This window comes from Mus pahari, chromosome 3 (assembly GCF_900095145.1).
Source record: "Mus pahari chromosome 3, PAHARI_EIJ_v1.1, whole genome shotgun sequence".
NCBI classification, from domain to species: Eukaryota; Metazoa; Chordata; class Mammalia; order Rodentia; family Muridae; genus Mus; species Mus pahari.
Window position 1 is genome coordinate 54,701,407 of NC_034592.1, and position 21,339 is coordinate 54,722,745.

Here is a 21,339-nt window from a genome sequence, read left to right on the forward strand (position 1 = left end):
ATTCCATTGTGTAAATGTACCACATTTTCTGTATCCATTTCTCTGTTGAGGGACATCTCAGTTCTTTCCATCTAATAAAATAATTTTAAAAAATGTTTGACTTATCATGGCTTCTTCAGTCTGTATGATTCAGAAGTTAAATAACAATACCCATTAAGAGAATGTCCACTTGCAGAATGTAACATTTTGTTATTAGTATATAAAAATATTTATGAATTATATACATTTTGATGAATCAAATTGGAAATGTCAAAAATACTTATATTCTTAGTGAAAATTATGATGAACTTAATATAATTTCATATTGGTACCCAATACTACAAATTAATCACATTTCCAAAAATTTTTAATAAACATGTTATGAGAATATTCTCATTCATACTTGAGGTAATCAGGTGCTTTATAGATTTTAAAATGGCATACATTTTCCCCATTTTACACGATAGATAGGTAAGCATATATTATTGCATATAAGGTTCTATGACATTTGTCATAGGAGAATAAAACAAGAGAACAGAATACACTTGTAATTCAGAATATGTGCTTCAGTAGAAAACAATAACATTGACAGCATAGCCATTATCTAGCCAGAGTAGATCTCTCTGAGTATGAAATTAAAGATCAGCTTGATAATGAGAACACCAGTCAAGTTAATCACTTGGAGCATGCTATATAGGACATAGAGTACAATGGATCACATCTATTCATCATTAGATTTGAGAATTACTGAGATGTAAAGAAAGACACACATAGTTTAGTCACCTTCGTCCTTATAATGTACAGATTTAAAAGATAGGCAAATGAGTAGCTGCTGTATTTCACAATACTCTTATGCTCCTCTTCTTGTTAAAGCTTGCTTTACACTTTTGGAGTTCTCCTTCATTTGGGACACAGTATTATTTATACTAATATTTGTCTATTATACAACATAGTCTAACACTAATTCTTTTTATTACACTCTAATTTTCACTCTTTATAGTTTCTTATTATTTAAATATTTACAATTAATACTTAAGTTTCCTAGCCCCTGTTTGTCTAGAAGAAATGTAGTATTGTTCTCTTGACATATGCAACTTAGAATACAACCAAAGTTCTTACTATCTGCATACCCTCCTCTTCCTTCAATATGATATTTATCATTGAAATTATTCCTATTTATTATTATTCTATTTTAGCAAGTATCCTTAGATCATTCTCTTTCATTATATTGTAAAAAAAAAAAATCCATTTTTCCCCTGGCCACTTAGTTCCCATCAATAATGACTCTGAGACTAATTATTTATTATTAAATGCCTAAGCCGTAAGCATTCTTAACTAACTTGTAACTTATTTAACCTGACCAAACTATTCTGTCTCCTGCACGGTTAGTTACCTCTCCTTCAGTCCCAGGCTGCCTCTTCCTTGACGTCTCCTCAGCATCCCTTCCAGCATCGCACTCAGCACATCACCCTGCATCTCTCTTCTTATTCTCTCACTGTTTCCCAGAATCCTCTCTCTTCCTGCCAGTGTCCCACCTCCTTTTTCCTGCCTCAGCTCGTTGGCCATCAGTTTTTATAATTGATAGGTGATGCTTTATAAGGTATCCTCATTACAATATATGCTTAAAACCATCCTCTTTTTTGTCTAGGGAATGCATGTAGAGTTTATTGATCACACTTTTTCACTGTTGACATATCTCTGATAGTTCCTATTATGCATGTGATGGTTCTCCATTTAGTTTATGTAGTCAGTAGCCTTAAGATTATAAGAAAAAATATGATATATGTTACCTGTATGAGTTTCTCTACTGCAGTGACGAAGTTACAAATACATTCCTCCCTCAATTTTCAGTATCATTCTTTCTCAATAAGAAATTCACTTGTGCACCCCATAAGTGACTGAGATTTAGTGAAAATCAGTTTTGCTATCCCTCCTAACAGAGTATCTCTGAGACACATGGATTAAAGAAGATTCTGGGTTATTTACAGAGGATACCAGACCGACAAACCCAGACTATGGCCACTGGAGGAAGGACTGGTAAGGACTGTCTTAGGTTAAAGCCCATTATTGAGACTGAGGAGGTATCTCAGCTGCAGATAATTGAATCCAATTCCAAGTTCTGTCAAAAGCTATCTATCAATGGGAATATCAATGGGAATATTCCTTCTAAACCAGGGCACCTGATACATTCTAGTAGCCAAAGAAATTCACTGCTTTATGCATTTTAAATTAGAAGAGAAGTTGAGTTATGGTAAGAACAATATGAATGAAACAAAAAAAGTCAACTTCCCAAGGCTCAAGGAACATTATTGAAGAGGGGACAGAAAATCCATGAGAGCCAGAGGTCAGGAAGGACTGTTTAAAACTGTGTCCTCTGGACACAAAAGAGCCATTGCACATGAGTCACAGTAGCTGTGGTTGCTTGTAGGAGTTCTACATGACATCAAGCCAGTTAACATCCCACATGGATTAGGGATGGTTGTATGAGGCCCCGTCTCTAGCTGAGGAATTAAATGCTAGTTGATGGCTACTGTAAGAGGGAAAATACTTGTGTTCAGGTGTGTAGTACTTGGTAGGTTGTGTACGTTCTGCTGGATGGATCAATATTGGGCAGCAATAACTTGACTCTATGGGCTATAAAAGAAAGTAAAGGACATGAACTTGGGAAAGGGTGTGTCTGTAGGAGCTGGAGAGGGAGTCAGTGGCAGATACATCAAAATACATTGTATATATGTATGGCCTTCTTACAAACAACTTTCAAACAGAAGTAGTCATAAGGAAAATATGTCACTCACTTCTGCAAAATTGGAAATTGATGATTCTTAAGCAGGTATTGAATAAATTTGAATAAATTTCCAGGTATCCTAATATCAGAGGAGTAGCAAAACAAAATGAAATACAGAGCAGATAGGTCATGAGCAGTAATTTTTGAGCACAGGAAATAAATAATATACAAGGCCAGACTGTAGAGGGAAGTGTATGAAAACAAAGACATTTTAGAAAATGAAAGACAATGTACTTTATTAGTCAGTCTATAATAAATGGATCTGGTACCTAACTGTCAGAAAAAAAGCAATATTTTTCATTGCTTTTCCTTCCTCATTGTTAGGACATAAAGAAATATTTATATTATTCTGTAAAACTGTGCTTTACTTTCCTTGGTTAAATGTAGAGACACAGACTGTAAGTCATACTGAAGGGATCCTGTGGCATCCCGTCTTCTCTTCGGTAGCCACTTTAGACAGTAGGCTGAATCTTCACAGAGAGACGGCAGTTTTTAAGGAATCTAAAATACTTCTGTCTTCAGATATAGTGACAAAAACAATCATTTTGATCTGGACCTAAGGTTCAGTGATCATTGTAGAAGAGTGATTACAAACCTTGTAAGAGCCAGAGGATCATGGCATTTGCTGTGACACTGGGTCTTCTGGGGGTGTCAGAAGCTACACCCAGGCAGTCTCACGAAGAGGCTGCCGAACCATGAGCTGACCAAGGTCAACACCAACAGACATGCTGATGTGGATTGGGGAAAGAGCACGAGGTCTCAGCACTACACAGCGGCCCTTGGGGACTAGGGAAGGCTGAGCATGGGAGTAGCAGCCTGGGAGCAGCAGCCTGGGAGCAGCAGCCTTCTCTGGGGAAGAGCACACTTCGTTATGCAATACCAAACCACCAGCCCTGGAAGCATGCATAAAAACAGCGTTCCACAGACTAAGCTGGCTGCATTTACATGTATGGGAATAATACAAACATGTACCCATACACATGCATGTATACATGTTCATGTATGTGTATATAACAATAATTAAAGAAAAATAAATGCCCTTGTATTTGAAAGAAAGCAAGTTGGGCACACTGGAAGAAAGGAAGGAAAGAGAGAAACAATGTAATTCTAATAATATTAAAAAATTTATTTAGATAAACTGAGTTTTGCTGATTGAAATGCACGTTTTTCAGATACTGAGATATTCAGATACTGTGATATTGGAAGCAATAAGCACTATAACACTGAATTCATCAGTGGCACATTAAGGTTTGTTCATTGAGTTGATGGAATTGTAAATGAATCTTTTAGGTTCAGATTTTTAACATTGTGAACATTTTATTCTTCCAGCTTAAACAAACTTGGGTTTGTTTGTGTGATCCATCTCTCTGTCTATATTTAGCAAGTTTTACAAAATGACAACTATTTAATACAGATTACCTCTTCAAACAAAGATTAAGGGTGATTAACCCATTGACCGAGAAGATACACGTTGATTTTTTTTAAATTTTAAATTAGTGTAAACTTGTCTCTTTTATTTTTATGAAGACTTCATTTTACCTACCACCTCACTGGAGCTCATTTTAATTAAATATCTGCCTTTGCCAGCAGAAGTCAAAGAAACAACGTCACGAGAAGAGCAAAGACAAACTGAAAGCAGTGTGAGCGACGACTCATGGGTACGCACTTACTTATTTGTCCTCTTATTAAGACAGATTTTTTCTCACAATATATCCCAGTTTTCCTTCACTCTGCTCCTCTCAGTTCCTCCCCACCTCTCCTCACACATCTGGATCCACCCCCTTTCTGTCTCTCACATTTCCATCTAGACCTAAATTTCAGGGATCATTGTAGAACAGTGGTTAGAAAAATTATAAGAGCCAAAGGATCATGGCGTTTGCTATGACACTGTGTCTCCTGGGAATGTCAGAAGCTACACCCTTCTGACATTTGTCAGAATCAGACAGGCTTCTAAGGGAGAAGAAAATAAAATAACCCGAAACAAAAACTAACCCATTGAAATTACACAGACCAAGCAATCAGAAAGACGAGAGTCCAAGATAAGGCACAAGAAACAGAGGCTCACATAGTCATTCAACCCTAACCTGAGAACCATAATGTATGTGCAAACGACCTGAGCAGACCTATGCAGGCCCTGTGCATGTTGTGTCAGTCTGTGTGAGTTCATACATGTGATGTTCATGTTCACTCAGAGGGGGCCTTGCTTTCCTGCAGCCCTCCACCCCGTCTGGCTGTCACACTGTTTCTGCCTCCTCGTCTGCCGAATTCCCCGAGGCCCAAGAGGATTGGATGGAGACATCCCATTTAGGGCTGTGTGTTCCCAGGTCTTTCAACCTTTACATTTTGTCTGGCTATGAGAATCTGTATTTGCTCCCATCTGCTGCAGGAGGAAGCTTCTCTGATGATGCCTGGGCCAAGCACTGATCTATGAGTAATAGCAGAATGTCGTTTAGAATCAGTTTATTGATACTTTTTAAAAAATCAACAGTGTAGTGTTTGGTTTTCCTCTAGATTCCTAGGCTATCTACTTCTTGGTTCTTGGACATTCAAGTAGTGTTGGCTCTGGAGTCTATCTCTTGGAGTAAGCTTTAAGTCAAATTAGATACTGATTGTTTATTCCCACGAGATTCATGCCATCATTACACTGGTGTATCTTTCAAGAAGGATACTATTGTTGATGAAATGGTTTGTGGCTAGGTTGGTATTTGCATTTCTCCTTTGGTAGCTTGCAGAATACTTTTCTGTATTAAGCATGCTAGAATTTATGAGTGAAGATTTTATGTAGGCACCAGCCAAACGCCTTCATGTTCAATAGCTTGTATAGGTGGTTTTTTTTTTTCAGCTATAAAGCCTTGAGCATACAAATATGTAAAGTGAAGATTCTTATTTAACACTTTGGTCTATTGAAATGGCATTGGAAAATAAAATTACAGGTTAGATAATTCTGTCTAATACTTGATCACAATTTGATTTAGTACTTACACAAATATTTTAGTTCATTATGATTAGAATATTCTGAGAATCTTCTTGTATTTAAAAGTAAACATCACCTTTATTTTGTTGCAAATCTATTTCTGAAAATTGCCTAAATTTCTCTAAATATAAACTTCATAACATACTAAAGAGTTAAGATCCAAATACAGCTCATGAACAATCAGATAATCAAATCACTTCTCAGTCTATATCCTCTTTTCTTATCAAAGTACCATCTCATTGAAAGTATTAACTGGATATTTCTGTTCTTTATTCATCCATCCATTCATCCATAGATCCATCCATCCATCCATCCATCCATCCATCCATCCATCCGTTGAATTTGGTACTCTGAAGTATCTTTCTGCTTACAACTTCATTTCTTTGTCATTGGCATTACCAAGTGGCATTCATTGATGAGGTACAAGAAAGCACAACCTCTAAATATTAAACACAGGAAGCCTGTAAAAATAAAGGATCTCTGGCATTTTTACATAATATATCATAAATATTTGTTCAATTCATTGGACAGGTGTTGAAATTTGAATTTAAAAAGGAGATGCTGTGAAACAAGGCATGGCAGAGTGTTCATCTCACTTGACCATGTTAGCACCAATTACTCCATCAATGAGAAGGGAATATGATTTAATTAAGAGGTTTGACATGAGTTTTAATATGATAGTACATGTTTTAACTTCTGTTATCATTTTTATTGTATGGCTAAGATTACCATGCTATGTTACCACCTTGATATCGAAGGAGACACATTTTCATTTTGCTATTTTTTTTTTTAATGACGATAGTAGTAGATTTTTCTGAATCTTTATTTTTGGTTGTATAATGCTCCTAATTGTATTCATGTCTGAGTTGTTTTGTTATAAGTGGAAGTTTAACACATTTGTGCTGGTGACTTCAATTTGAAAATAATGTAAACCAATTTGGGCATTTATTTTCACAATAAATAAGGAACAGTTTCTTATTTGGACATATGCAATACCATAGTTATTCATTTCCACAATTACTAACAAATAATCAAATCATTCCTTATTGACATATATTTGAATCCACTCTTGTTTTACCAGTGTTTTTGCTGGGCTTCCATGTCGGTTTTCATTGTTAGTGACCGTGTGAAAATGCAAGTTATTTGGTTTAGATCCACACCCTGCTTCAATTCCAATACCTACTCTCCTCGCTTGTCATATTCAGAACTTTAGAAGGGAGAAGGTTATGCTTTGCCACTCATTTTTTAATATTACTTTTTTAAACAGACTTTCTCAGTTCCTCTGCCACAGAGGGTAGATGTGAGTTCTTTGACTAGAAGCAAAGATCAGACTGGAGAAAATATGGCAAGAGAAGAACTGAAAGGTAAATTCCACATTTTTATGAGCAACCTTTAAAGAAATGTTTATATAAACCAGAAAGGCTAATGCATGCTGGCACACAAATATGTTTATCTATGTCTCATCCAGTAGGAAAATTGTAATAATATGTATAGTACACTCTCTTGAGTGTGACACAACGCAGCTGAATTGCTAAATAGATGACAAAACTTCATGGTATCTTAGGAGTAGGACACAGGGAAATAGAAACTATATACGGTGATGAATTTCATGCAATGTATTTAGTATAGGAAGTCACATAAACTGAGCAGGGTGTATAGAGGCATTTGTTAAACACTGAGAGTCTTTGAGAAATAAGTGCAAGGATACAGAATTATTAGAAAAAAATAAAAGATGCTTGTCTCTTAGCTCACTCTGCAGAGGCAACAGAAGCACACAGATTCCCATGCTGCCTCTCTTCCTTCGTGGAACAGGATTATGCATTGTGGTTCGCCATCACACAGACCAGTGTTTGATGCTCCTAAGATAAAAGGAAACATAGGCAGTCGTTTCTACAGGATTAGAAATGAATGCCTTACACTGAGCTTCAACTCAAAATAGTGCCATGTGCAATAAATACCATATGAGAACAAGAGAGAGAGAGAGAGAGAGAGAGAGAGAGAGAGAGAGAGAGAGAGAGAGAGAGGATCAAACTTGTAACAAATATATTCTGCAAGGCCAGATCAAATAGTTATTTGGAAATATAGGATATCTTCTTCAGCTTTAATGTTGTAGACATGAGATTGCATAAGGGACAGTCAAGAAGCTTTTTAAAAGGTAAATTGAGATTAATCAAATTATGAAAGTGATTGCCTATTGACTACAGATTCTCAAATTGGTTGAATCACCATGACAAAGTTGACACGGGAAATCAGCACCTCTGGAAGTCTGTATTTGTCACTGATTAATCAAGAGAACTGTCACCAAGTAAATAATTTCTGAGGCAGTCTCTGTAAAGGATCATTGGGTGGCAGTCACAAGGACAGGAAAGAGCAATGTTCCGAAGTAAGAAAGAATAGAAGATTTTAATTTCCTATTGGGGTCAGCCTATTAGTTCTCCATGATATAATGTATTCTGTTGTTCTCATTGCATCAACCCAAACACAATCAGCACAATACAAGTATTCAGAGTGGGACAAGGTGTTAGCGCCTTGTAATACCAGATCCTTTGAGGCAGAGACAAGAAGTTACTAAAAGTCACTGCCTCAGTCTCTGCTCCACACTTTGTCTCTGTATCTCCTCCCATGGGTATTTTGTTTTCCCTTCTAAGAAGGACCAAAATATCCATACTTTATTCTTCCTTCTTCTTGAACTTCATTTGGTCTGTGACTTATATCTTGTGTATTCTGAGCTTCTGGGCTAATATCAGCTTATCAGTGAGTGTATACCATATGTGTTATTTTGCAATTGGGTTACTTCACTCAGGATGATATTTTCCAGTTCCATCCATTTGTCTAAGAATTTCATGAAGTTGTTTTAATAGCCGAGTAGTACTCCATTGTGTAAATGTACCANATTTTCTGTATCCATTCCTCTGTTGAGGAACATCTGGGTTCTTTCCATCTTCTGGCTATTATAAATAGGTTGCTATGAACATAGTGGAGCATGTGTCCTTATTACATGTTGGAGCATCTTCTGAGTATATGCCCAGGAATGATATAACTGGGTCCTTCAGTAGCACTATGTCTAATTTTCTGAGGAACTGCCAAAGTGATTTCCAGAGTGGTTATACCAGCTTGGAATCCCACCAGAAGTGGAGGAGTGTTCCTCTTTCTCCACATCCTCACCATCATCTGCTGTCACCTGAGTTTTTGATCTTAGCTATTCTGACTGATGTGAGGTGCTTCTCAGTCATTTGGAATTCCTCAGTTGAGAATTCTTTGTTTAGCTCCGTACCTCATTTTGCCCCACCTGGGGATCCATCCTATACACAGTCACCAAACCAGACACTACTGTGGATGCCAACAAGTGCTTGCTGACAGGAGTCTGATATAGCTGTCTCCTTAGAGGCTCTGACAGTGCTTGACAAATACAGAGGTGGATGCTCTCAGCCAACCATTGGACTGAGCACAAGCTCCCCAGCGGAGGAGCTAGAGAAAGGACCAAAGGAGCTGAAGGGGCTTGCAGATCCATAGGTAGAACAACAATATGAACCAACCAGTATCCACAGAGCTCCCAGGGACTTAACCATCAACCAAAGAGTACACATGGAGGGACCCATGGCTCCAGCTGCATATGTAGCAGAGGATGGCCTTGTTGGACATCAATGGGAGGAGAGTCCCTGGGTCCTGAGAAGACCTGGTGCCTCAGAGTCGGGGAATGCTGGGACAGGGAAGTGGGAGTGGGTGGGTTGGTTAGCAGGGGGAGAGGGAATGGGATAGGGGGTTTTCTGAGGGGAGACCAGGAAAATGGATAACATTTGAAATGTAAATAAAGAAAATATCTAATGAAGAAAAAAAAGAAAAGAAAAAAAAAGAAAAGAAAAGAAGAAAAGAAAAGAAAAGTCACTGCCCAGCCAGTCTTGCTGAATTAGCCAGATCCAGACCAATAAGAATCCCCACCTCAACAAACAAGAAGTATATTTTCTGAGGAGCACCACAGGACATTGATTTTTGAAAACACACACACACACACACACACACACACACACACACACACACACACACACAAAAGCATTGACAAAGCAAAACCTCTGAAGTCTCACTCATAGCTACTGTATAGGTTTTGGGAAGCAGAGGGAAGTGCTAGGATTGTGAATTCATTACCAGGTTTTTTGACCAGGTTTTAGTCATTAAAACCTAACTATTCAAGTGTTAATACAAAAGCAACAAGCATTTTAAAAATGAGTACCACTTGATTATGTCATTGCTTCATTTAAAAAGGTTCCAAAAGACTAATACAATACATGAAAGCAACTTCATTTTTTTCAGGACAAGACAATAAAGTATCCATTTCTAAAATCAGCATTGCTGTAATGGGTAGAACTGCACCTACTTACATAGGTACATTTTATTTTATTTTTATTCAGGGTTTCTATTTATTAGTCAGGGTTTCTATTGCTGCAACGAAACACCATGGCCACAAAGCAAGCTGGGGAGGAAAGGGTTTGTTCAGTTTACATGTCCACACTGCTGTTCATCACCAAAGGAAGTCAGAACCGGAATTCACACAGGACAGGAACATTGAGGTAGAAGCTGAGGCAAAGGCCTTGGAGGGAATGTTACTTACTGGCTTGCTTCCCCTGGCTTGCTCAACCTGCTTTCTAATAGAACCCAAGATTACAAGCTCAGGGATAACACCACCCACAATGTGCTGGACCCTCCTGCTTGATCACTGAGAAAATTCCTTACAGCTGGATCTCAAGCAGTCATTTTTGATGACGAAAGTACTGTTGCTTAAACCTTTCTTTCCTCTTCCTCCTCTTGTGTGTGCCACTTATGTGTGCATATGGGCACGCTATGGCTCTTGGGTGGAGATCAGTTGCCAACCTGTGAAATTCAGTACTCTCCTTCCCTGGGACTGAAGTCAGGCAATGAGGCTGGGTGACAAGTGTCTTTACTTGTTGAGTCATTTTGTCAGTCACCAGTGATTTCCTTTTTCTTGACGAAGAGAAAAGTTTACACTAAAGCTGAATGCTTTTCCTTAGCATCTATACGTTTCAGTTGATTGAATACATTTCTGAGTAAATCTTTGAAATCATTATATTCCTTGTACTCAGAGCAAATTATAGTTTGTACAAATTATATGTACATGCGTAAGTATGTATATATATTTTCATATATATATGAAAATGTTCTATAACTACAGGTGTCTCTCAAAAAGTTACATCTTCAATAAAAGATTAATTATAACTAAAACAATTTTTGGAGGGGATAAAAGTTTAATTTTTATTTTAGCTAAGTTTGAACAGTATTTATTTTCAAACACGTTCATCCTATGTGTTGTTTTGTTATATTTTATTGCATTTAAATATTCCTCTCCATTGTTATTATTACCAGGCAACGAAGTGACACCCATAGAAAATCTCAGAAGGCATGAGAGCCACAAAAGTGTGGAATCACTGGTATGTAAAAATTAAAGGACCTTATTTAACATTTAACATGGATTTCATTCATTTAGCTAATTATAACATGTAAATAAAATTACATTCCTCATTATTCCATAGTTTTGTTTAATTAAGGAGTACTTAACTCACAGTGATTGTTCAGATCAATCTAGAAGACTCCATATGATAATATAGAATTAAGGGCCACACAACTGCAGTGCCCAGTGAGCACATAGGCATTTTTAGCATGGAGGAATGTTTGTACTCACACATAAGTGTACCTTGCTGATTTATCTTCACTTAAGGGCTATAAATTGACAAATTTTATAAAGTTACTACACTCTGCCATTAGTAGACATGCTAATGGTCTTAGTAAAGATGACTCCTCACACATCCAAGCAGATTTCATTTTCAGAAAACTTTTAGTATCCATGTACCATTTTAACATTCTGAATAGACTTGAGATTCTCTATGGTATGTTTCAAATGTGTTGACTTTGAACAATCTATTATTATTACCTATCTACTGCATGGGAGATATTAAATAGGCGATAACTCAAATTATCACCCATGGCAGAGGTAGATGAGTGTGTAGTAAAGTATAATCACTTATAGTTTAAATACATGCTTCACACAAATAAAGTACAAGATCTTTTACTATCAAGACAGTTTGTAATTATGGTTGGTTGGACTTGGAGTGGGATGTCCTGTAGTTACAGTCAGTTGTTGTGTGTAATATTTAAGCTATACTCTAGAAACTGGGATAATGTTAGGTATGCCAACGAATAGGGGAAAGGCATCCTTACCAGAATGCAATGGGTCACATCTGCAACTCAGGCGTCTCTTCTAACTAGTGAATGACCGAGAAGCAGGGATGGGATGAATATCCTCAGTCATCTTCATACTCAGAAGGGACAGACCAAAAAAAAATGTGTAGATGGGTGCTGGTGCATTTCAGACACTAAATCAATTCTTGTGCTTCTTTTCTTAGTAGGCTTGCCTCTCATTCCTGGAAGTTCTCACTTGATAGTGTTTATGCTGCATATCCTTTCTAGTGTGTGCAGAAAGTCATCTAAATGTGGTCCAAAACAAAATTTCTTAATTTAATCCAACCTATTTTCTTATTGTTAAAATTATTATCATGAGATATTAAGATTTTTCATTAAATTCCTTAGCTTAAATAAGCAATCTGCAATGGTCACCATATTGGCAGTGTGACAGACAATCTACTCTTTCACTAGCAAATGCCCTCATTTCTTCAATGTAACATCGTTAATAGGAACTATTCCAAGTCAGTCATACTCTATTACAGCCATTGTACAGTTAGGAATTCATTTCCCTCTGTAAATTTTGTAAGTGTGCTTTCGTCTTCCAGGAAATTCAATGGAGATTTTTGTCCTCCATAAATACATTTTTTTGTTGACAACTTCTATGTATTTTCTTTCATAGCATCCATTATTCATCATGGTCTTTACTAAATGACATTTCATAACTAAAGAAGCACCTACAGATGCTTTACTCCCCTAAGTGTTCTAAGTACAAAGGGCTTGTTGATTTTTCATGGTGTTTGCATCGTTACACAGAAGAGATGTTAAATATTGATTTAAAAGAGTCTATGTTGTCAAACAAGACCTTGTTGAAGACTCTGTTCTACCTGATTTCATTAGTACCAGATTCTCCTTCTATAAAACAGAAATAGATTTCTGTTTAAAAATTCATCATGGGGAGTATATTTGCAAGATTATATATTAACACTAAAATATTGACATTGAGTTTTTATTTTCAGGATAAGAAATGAGACCCACATATTTTTTGTTTGTCTTGGAAATATCTTTAGATGTCTGTGGATCTTTATCTTTGATGGCAGCTCAATATTTGTACTCATTTGTTAGTTACTTTGTTAAAGATGGGAATATAATTGGGAAAAGATACCAATATTCTTTGGAATATGCTCATAGTTGGAAGGAATTGTGTGTCTACATGTGTGAGTTCAGTTTTATTTTTATATATTGGTATAAATATTTTTAATCCCGTCTTACACACTATCATATGAATTTCACACTACCATATATTTGATGTGTACTACTACTCTTTAAGGTAACTAACTGATTTTCATAGCTTTTTATTTTCTTGTTTTGTATCGTCCAAAAATAGTCCAAAGCTGGAATAGATAGAAATGTATATTAACAGTCTCATACAAATGGCATGCAGTAGAGTAAAATCTTTCCTTAATTTCCAGTCTTTGCTTTTAAAATGAGAGGCTGTAGTTTCTTGGAAGGTAAGATGACATTTCGTGGAACTCATTTTTCTTGTTAGTCTTCTCGGTCTGTGTCTGAGCATCCTCCTCAGAAGCAAGATGTGGGTCATTTGCCAGAGACCACAGATCCAAGAAGAGAAAATACTGGAAACGGTGAAATGAAAGGTATGAATTATATTTTATTAGCAGCCTTTGATGAGATGGATATGTATTTAAATCATGACAACAGTATTTTGTAATAGACATATTTTTACTTATTAATTATATAGTAAGTCAAACGAGAAGCTAAATGGTAATAAGATTGATATCTGTTCCTGGCTTAGCAAACCCTGTAATTGATTGTGCCAGTAATGTAGCAGGATTTTTGAATAAGTTATAAGAAATGGTACTACCAGAGGGGTGGTTAGACATAGTGAATGCAGAGAAGACAGGGAAATGAGAGGAAGTGGAGTTTGGGGTACATTAACAGAAACTATGGAAGGGGTATAATGTGGTTAGAAATGCTACCCTTGGGTTCCTAGCTTCCAAAAATGGTAACCACTGGGTGGTACTGTCTGGAAATGCTGCCACTCTCCTATAGGTGAGACCATTGGAGAAAGTGGGTCACTGGAGATAGGCTGTATTGTTTTTTGGCCCAGTCACTCTTGCTTCCACATTCTACTTGCTGACTGTGGGTCCCACATGGCTCTCTGCCCTCATGCCTACATTCCTTCTCTGCCAGGGGGTACGAAGAGCCTAAAACCAAAATTCTAAATGCTTCCTCTGTCAAACTGCATCTTGTCATACATTCTGTCCCACCATGAACAATTTAGCTAATGTGGAGAGGAGTGTTTGAAAATAACAAAAATCTTTTAAAACTAATGATGGCACAATGAAAGTGGTTGAAGAAGAAAATATTATTCTAAGATGTAACTGGGTATTGAAAGCACAAAAGAGAATCCCATCGTTTTCTTTCTTCCTTAAGATGGTGATGGCCTCTCGGTCCCATATTGAACTCGAGTTGGAAGAGGCGAGTCCGGTCTCAAAATGGAGGGCCATGATCCAAAGGAGCCTGAGCAGCTGAGGAAGCTGTTTATTGGTGGGCTGAGCTTTGAAACCACAGATGATAGCTTAAGAGAACATTTTGAGAAATGGGGCACACTTACAGACTGTGTGGTAATGAGAGATCCCCAAACAAAACGTTCCAGAGGCTTTGGTTTTGTGACCTACTCTTGTGTTGAAGAGGTGGATGCTGCAATGTGTGCTCGGCCACACAAGGTTGATGGACGTGTGGTGGAACCAAAGAGAGCTGTTTCTAGAGAGGATTCTGTAAAGCCTGGTGCCCATTTAACGGTGAAGAAAATTTTTGTTGGTGGTATTAAAGAGGATACGGAAGAATATAACCTGAGAGACTACTTTGAAAAGTATGGCAAGATTGAAACCATAGAGGTTATGGAAGACAGGCAGAGTGGGAAAAAGAGAGGATTTGCTTTTGTAACTTTTGATGATCATGACACAGTTGATAAAATTGTTGTTCAGAAATACCACACTATTAATGGGCATAATTGTGAAGTGAAAAAGGCCCTTTCTAAACAAGAGATGCAGTCTGCTGGATCCCAGAGAGGTCGTGGAGGTGGATCTGGCAACTTTATGGGTCGTGGAGGAAACTTTGGAGGTGGTGGAGGAAACTTTGGTCGTGGAGGAAACTTTGGTGGAAGAGGTGGCTATGGTGGTGGAGGTGGTGGCAGCAGAGGTAGTTATGGAGGTGGTGATGGTGGATATAATGGATTTGGAGGTGATGGTGGCAACTATGGTGGTGGTCCTGGTTACAGTAGTAGAGGAGGATATGGAGGTGGTGGACCAGGTTATGGAAACCAGGGTGGAGGATATGGTGGTGGAGGAGGAGGATATGATGGTTACAATGAAGGAGGAAATTTTGGTGGAGGTAACTATGGTGGTGGTGGAAACTATAATGACTTTGGAAATTATAGTGGACAGCAACAATCAAATTATGGACCCATGAAGGGGGGCAGTTTTGGTGGAAGAAGCTCAGGCAGTCCCTATGGTGGTGGCTATGGATCTGGAGGTGGAAGTGGTGGATATGGTAGCAGAAGGTTTTAAATAAAACAGAAACGGCTACAGTTCTTAGCAGGAGAGAGAGCGAGGAGTTGTCAGGAAAGCTGCAGGTTACTTTGAGACAGTCGTCCCAAATGCATTAGAGGAACTGTAAAAATCTGCCACAGAAGGAACGATGATCCATAGTCAGAAAAGTTACTGCAGCTTAAACAGGAAACCCTTCTTGTTCAGGACTGTCATAGCCACAGTTTGCAAAAAGTGCAGCTATTGATTAATGCAATGTAGTGTCAATTAGATGTACATTCCTGAGGTCTTTTATCTGTTGTAGCTTTGTCTTTTTCTTTTTCTTTTCATTACATCAGGTATATTGCCCTGTAAATTGTGGTAGTGGTACCAGGAATAAAAAATTAAGGAATTTTTAACTTTTCAATATTTGTGTAGTTCAGTTTTTCTACATTTTAGTACAGAAACTTTAACAAAATGCAGTTTTGAAGGTGTTTCCTTGTGAGTTAACAAGTAAAGAAGATCATTGTTAATTACTATTTTGTATGAATTTTGCTAAAGTTAACTGTAAAGAAACACCTACTGACATGCAATTTAAGGAGAATCTATTCTCCCCATTTCCAAAACAATGATGAATGGGCGCTGACATGTGGCGAGAATAGATATTTGTATGTTTGCAATGTGTGTTTTAGATAATTAGAATTGGGAAATAAAAAACAGCATATTTGTGAATTCTAATAGCATTAAGATTACCTTCAAATGAAAAAGATCTCAAAAGTTGCTGTTTGGTTTTTGTGCATTTTCTTTCAAAATGTAATCATGATTTTAGTGTATTAGATTTATTGAGTCCTAGCCATTCCACATTTACCTTGATCCCATTGAAACTGCTGCCAATAGTTCGGGGTATAAAGTGTTTATACTGCTCTCTACTTACCAAGGCTGGTAGATGTATGTCATCTCCCAGTTAACAGTCTTTACTTTTCATACAAAACCACCAAGTCTGCTGGGTCTGAGCAAACTGGTGGGTACCTGGTTTGNTTTTGCTTTTAAAGGTCTCAAGACCCATTGGTCTAGTCACTTTCCTTGGTTAAGTGTCCCACACACACAACTTTAAGAGCAAAGGAATAAAAGTCACTCATTGAAACCCCAAAAAAAAAAAAAAAAAAAAAAAAAAAAAAGATGGTGATGGCATTATATATCATAGTGGTCCACCATGCGCACATATTTACCTAATGTAAATAGAGACAAAGTTATAATTCATACATGAAAAGAAATCAATGTCACATAAAAGGTTGCTCTTAGGGTAATAAATAACTCAGAAGGAGAGAGATAGAAGAAAACCCCAGGCTTATCTGTGCTATGTCAAAGGAAGCCATAGCCAGTTCAAATAGCCACTCTGAAATGTGTCATTTCTTGTGCAGTTTTTGCAAGTATGATGACAGGAGTAAAATTCTGGATTGTAGAGAGGTAAACCGAAGTTAGAGATTCAGGACATAGAATATCGACAATAGATTTTTTTTTCAAATTGGCGAATAATCTCTGGTGTGTGTACCATGACAGAATTGACACCGTGACTCAGCTCATTGTGGTTATGGGTTATTCTTGATTGTAAATGGTATCTAATCTATCATGCCTACTCTGAGAAGCAGTTATTAAATATTTTTACAGTGACTCACTGCTTACTAAGTAGATACACAACCAAAACAAAGAAGGGCTTGCTTCTATTTTTAATGAACAGGTAATCTGAAAAGAGATGAAATTTTAAAAAAAAGTTTAGTTTCATTTATAGTCAGTATATAATGCTCTATGTAAGGAATAGAATAGATCCATATTTCTTATTGTATGATACAATGATACTACTGCTAAATATAAAAGAAGAATGTGACATTTATAACAAAAATTAGCAGAATGAAGTCTATAATTCTAGTGATTATTTGAGTTTTAAGTGAGGTATTTCTACGTGAGGAATACAAACACTTGATTTTGATAAAATTGGAATTTGTGTTTAGGAAATTCAAGAGTATTTCCTTTATGTATCAAAACATGGAACTCAATATCTATAGCAGGATAGTTTGATGGAAGCAGAATTAAATGCTAGTATTTTAATGAGGTAATCATTTCAACTCTTCTCATAAACACAATGATATTAAATTCTTTATTCCAACACAAGGACCCTTGTTATGCAGGTGATGTCATCACTAATAGAAATTTGTGGCTGGTTTCATACTAATGAAATAGATATAAACAAAATGGAACAAAGACCAATGTGGAATAAAATTGTGCATATATGAATTATTAAGTAGATATGTAATGAGAAAGAAAAACATTAAGCTATTCATTTCCTGAATCACACAATTTTGGGTTGTACTTCATATTCCATGGATTTGATCTGTTTAAAAGGGTATAAACACCCCCTCAATTCTGATGTTCTGTTTCAATGACAAAATCAAAGACCCACTAACTCCAGTGCTTGGTTTACATACTTATCTGGATGAGTTGATCTAGAAACCTTAAGGTCCCCAGTCTAGGGGAAAAATGTATCTATATCAGCAAACTGTGTATGTTTTAAATAAAAGTAATTGTAAAGGTGTATAGCCAAGCACTCCAAGATCATGAAAATTTTCATAGATACAATAACATTCTATGTCTCTGAAATACAATTCTCATCATCTCTTTATTCTTCCTGAATTACAAGGAATTACAAGGAATGACATGAAAAATTTATTATGAGATAATGGATGCTTCTGATATATACTAATAGAAACCCAGACGTAGTCTGTTTCCATCACTTGTGCAGGGGGAATAAACCCTCTGGGTCCCACTTCATCCTCTGATTAGAGACCCTGTTCCTTTTCACTTCTTAGCTGGTTCAAATCAGTATATTTGCTTTTTCCTATGTTATGCTCGTTAGAGCCATCACCTAACTCTGAAAGTCATACTTTAAAGTTAGTCAAGACTTTATTATGACTTCTATCAGTTTGTTTTTCTCACCTAGAATAAGGAACAGAGACAAGCAATTATCCCCAAAGACCAAAACCCAAGCCATTTCAATGCCCTGAGTTAGCTGCTAGGGTTCTTTGTGAGTTTTGTATGATCAACAGTTTCCTTTGCACGGTTTTTATATAACTGATTATATAACTTTTAGTATTTTCAGATTTTTCAAAGGAAAGTCCTCCTCAGCTCAAGGTAATAAATGTTATATTGTTCCATATATAATTAACTGCGTGTTCTATGTAAAAGAGACTCATTGACATATTTCCCTTCCTATCTACACAGCTTAAAAGGAAAAGTTCATTTCTAAACAGAACAGTGGTAAAGAGTCAGGAAAGGCCATGGGAATCAGGTGACTTGCTGTATTATTTATTGTGGTACAAAATATGTGAAATGTTTGTCGCATTCTCATCACTCTGTCTTTGCTCATCAAAATCTGAAGAAACATTTATGTGTCCTTATGGACACTGGCATTTGAGTAAATGGCATGGAAAAGTATGAGGGGGAGGCTTTAAAATGTAAGCTTATACGGATAGTTTGATATGTGTGACTCCTCATCCTAGAGTCTACACAGCTTGAAATCTGTACCAGGTGAGCAACCTCATTGGTTGGTGATTGTGTGTTTTTTTCTAAGTTTAGAGCTAATCATTGGAGAAGTGGCTACCACTGACACTCCCTGTGTTTTCTGCTACTAAGGAGATTTTAATCGAATTCACTCAGCCTTTGGAATTCAGGCCTATCCTGAAAAATGGAACTATTGCACTGTGTGTGTGTGTGTGTGTGTGTGTGTGTGTGTGCGTGTGCGCGTGTGCGTGTGCGTGTGCGTGTGCGTGTGTGTGTGTGTGTGTGTGTGTGTGTGTGTGTGTAGTAAAGTCACATTTTCTTTCCTCCTGGGTTTCATAGTCAATTGAAAGTATGCACTCAATCTTTCTTCTATTTACTTTGCCGTGGCATTCAATATCTGTACTGATTCACAGTTAAGGTCCATTGCTACAGATCATATGATCCATTATATGTATGATGAGGTCACATGCTAAAGTATAACATTATATATGTGATTATTTCCTATTAAATAATCATTTTGTGTATAATTAAGGATTGCAGATTATTTGCTGTGGATGATACATAAGCCACACAGTCGAGTACCTGCCCAGGACAATATCTACCCTCTCATGTGTTTTAGTATACATGTAAGACTTTCATAACTACAACTGTTTTAAAGAACTTTATTTTCAACTTGTCAGTGAAGATAAATGAGTGCAATTAGCTGGAAAGCTTTTAATTTTAAACAATTTAAAACTTATCTATTGATACTTGTAGAATTTCATATGACCTACCATTTCATTGTATTTTATATATTTTTATGTTATCAGCAGAACCTGACAAAGAATTGACATTAACAGAAGAGCAAAGAAATCATGCAACTAGTGAAAGGTCTAAGTCACTGGTATGTAATATTAAACTAAATATCTCACTTGGTACTGTGATTTTTTACAAGGTAACAGTCAGATAGAATTGCATGCCATATTGACCTATAGAACAACTGTTCACTAGTATTTAGTTAAATAAATATTTTATCTCACTATGATTGTTAAGATATTGGCAAGAATTCAGACATAAACTTTGTTTTTCCTTGGTTGAAAATATTTTTTTTCTGAAAATGACCTATACCTCTATGTGCATATAGCTCGAAAGGGCTAATGTAACCAAGAAGTCTGAAAAGTAAGCATTTGAACATTGGAATGAAATTAAAATGAATAAGGAAATCTTTAAAAAAAATATGGTCACAACCACTTGGCTCCTTATGAGTTATTGGAAATTATGTGTAACTAGAATTTTGACTTCAGCAACCTGCCATTGATTTGTACTCAGCAGAAGGAAGATGTGCAGCACCTAACTGGAGCCGGAGATCAAAGAAGAGAAAGTCAGACAAGATACACAATGGGAGGTGTGAGCAATATTTTACATATAGTCTTCAGATGGATTATCTATTTACATGAGCTGGGACCACATGCTAGTAGACAAAGCGCCTACATTGTTTTTATATAGTCAAGCTTAAGAGACATTGAATTATGGCAAGCTTAGGGTGTAATTCAATGTTAAAACTATAACAGCTAATTTATTAGATCAACTACAGGTTGTGTACTATTTGAGGATTCTGAGGGATAATAGTCACGTGCAGGAAAAACAGGAAACTGAATGATGGGGAAATAATGGGGTACACAGGGTGATCAAAATCCACTTTAGGAATGTGTGGTTTGGATGCAAAATGATCAACACTTGTTCCTTGTTGCAGCAGAAGGTTGTCAACTCAGTGTGGGTGGGGCCCTCCTGTAGAGAGTGTGTGTGTGTCATTTGGACTGGACAAGAGTTTTGATAGAATTTCAAGTAAGGCCGTGAACCCACATTTATCCATGTTTATGTATGTATCCTCTCTCCCTGGCCTGCCCTCTGTTCTTACAGAGCTCTTTAGACTTGAAGGGGGCTATCTGAAACAGTATTCCTCAATGGGTCCTAATGATATAGAGATATGATATAAATGAATCCTAGTCAGTGACATTTAATATATCATTTAGTTATAATAATCAGAGTGATATCTTCCAGGTTTTCCTATTAATGCATCCATTGATTCAGTAATGATTAATCATACACTAACTAGATATTGATAGTTTTGAGTCCTAAAATGATTCCTAGTTCAAGCCCAATCTTACTATAAGCTTTTGTCTTAAAAAAATCATCCAGATGCTCACAGCCAGCTATTGGATGGAACACAGGGTACCCAATGGAGGAGCTAGAGAAAGTACCCAAGGACCTGAAGGGGGCTGCAACCCTGTAGGTGGAACAACAATATGAACTAACCAGTACCCCCTGAG

General features: G+C 36.9%; 1 pseudogene across 1 annotated transcript; it reads left to right on the forward strand.

Annotated features, from left to right (window-relative positions):
* Positions 1-14,397: 14,397 nt before the first annotated feature.
* On the forward strand, positions 14,398-16,255 carry LOC110317769 (annotated as a pseudogene). Its single transcript, XR_003843520.1, has one exon. The product of XR_003843520.1 is annotated as a heterogeneous nuclear ribonucleoprotein A3 pseudogene (transcript).
* The last annotated feature ends 5,084 nt before the right edge of the window (positions 16,256-21,339 follow it).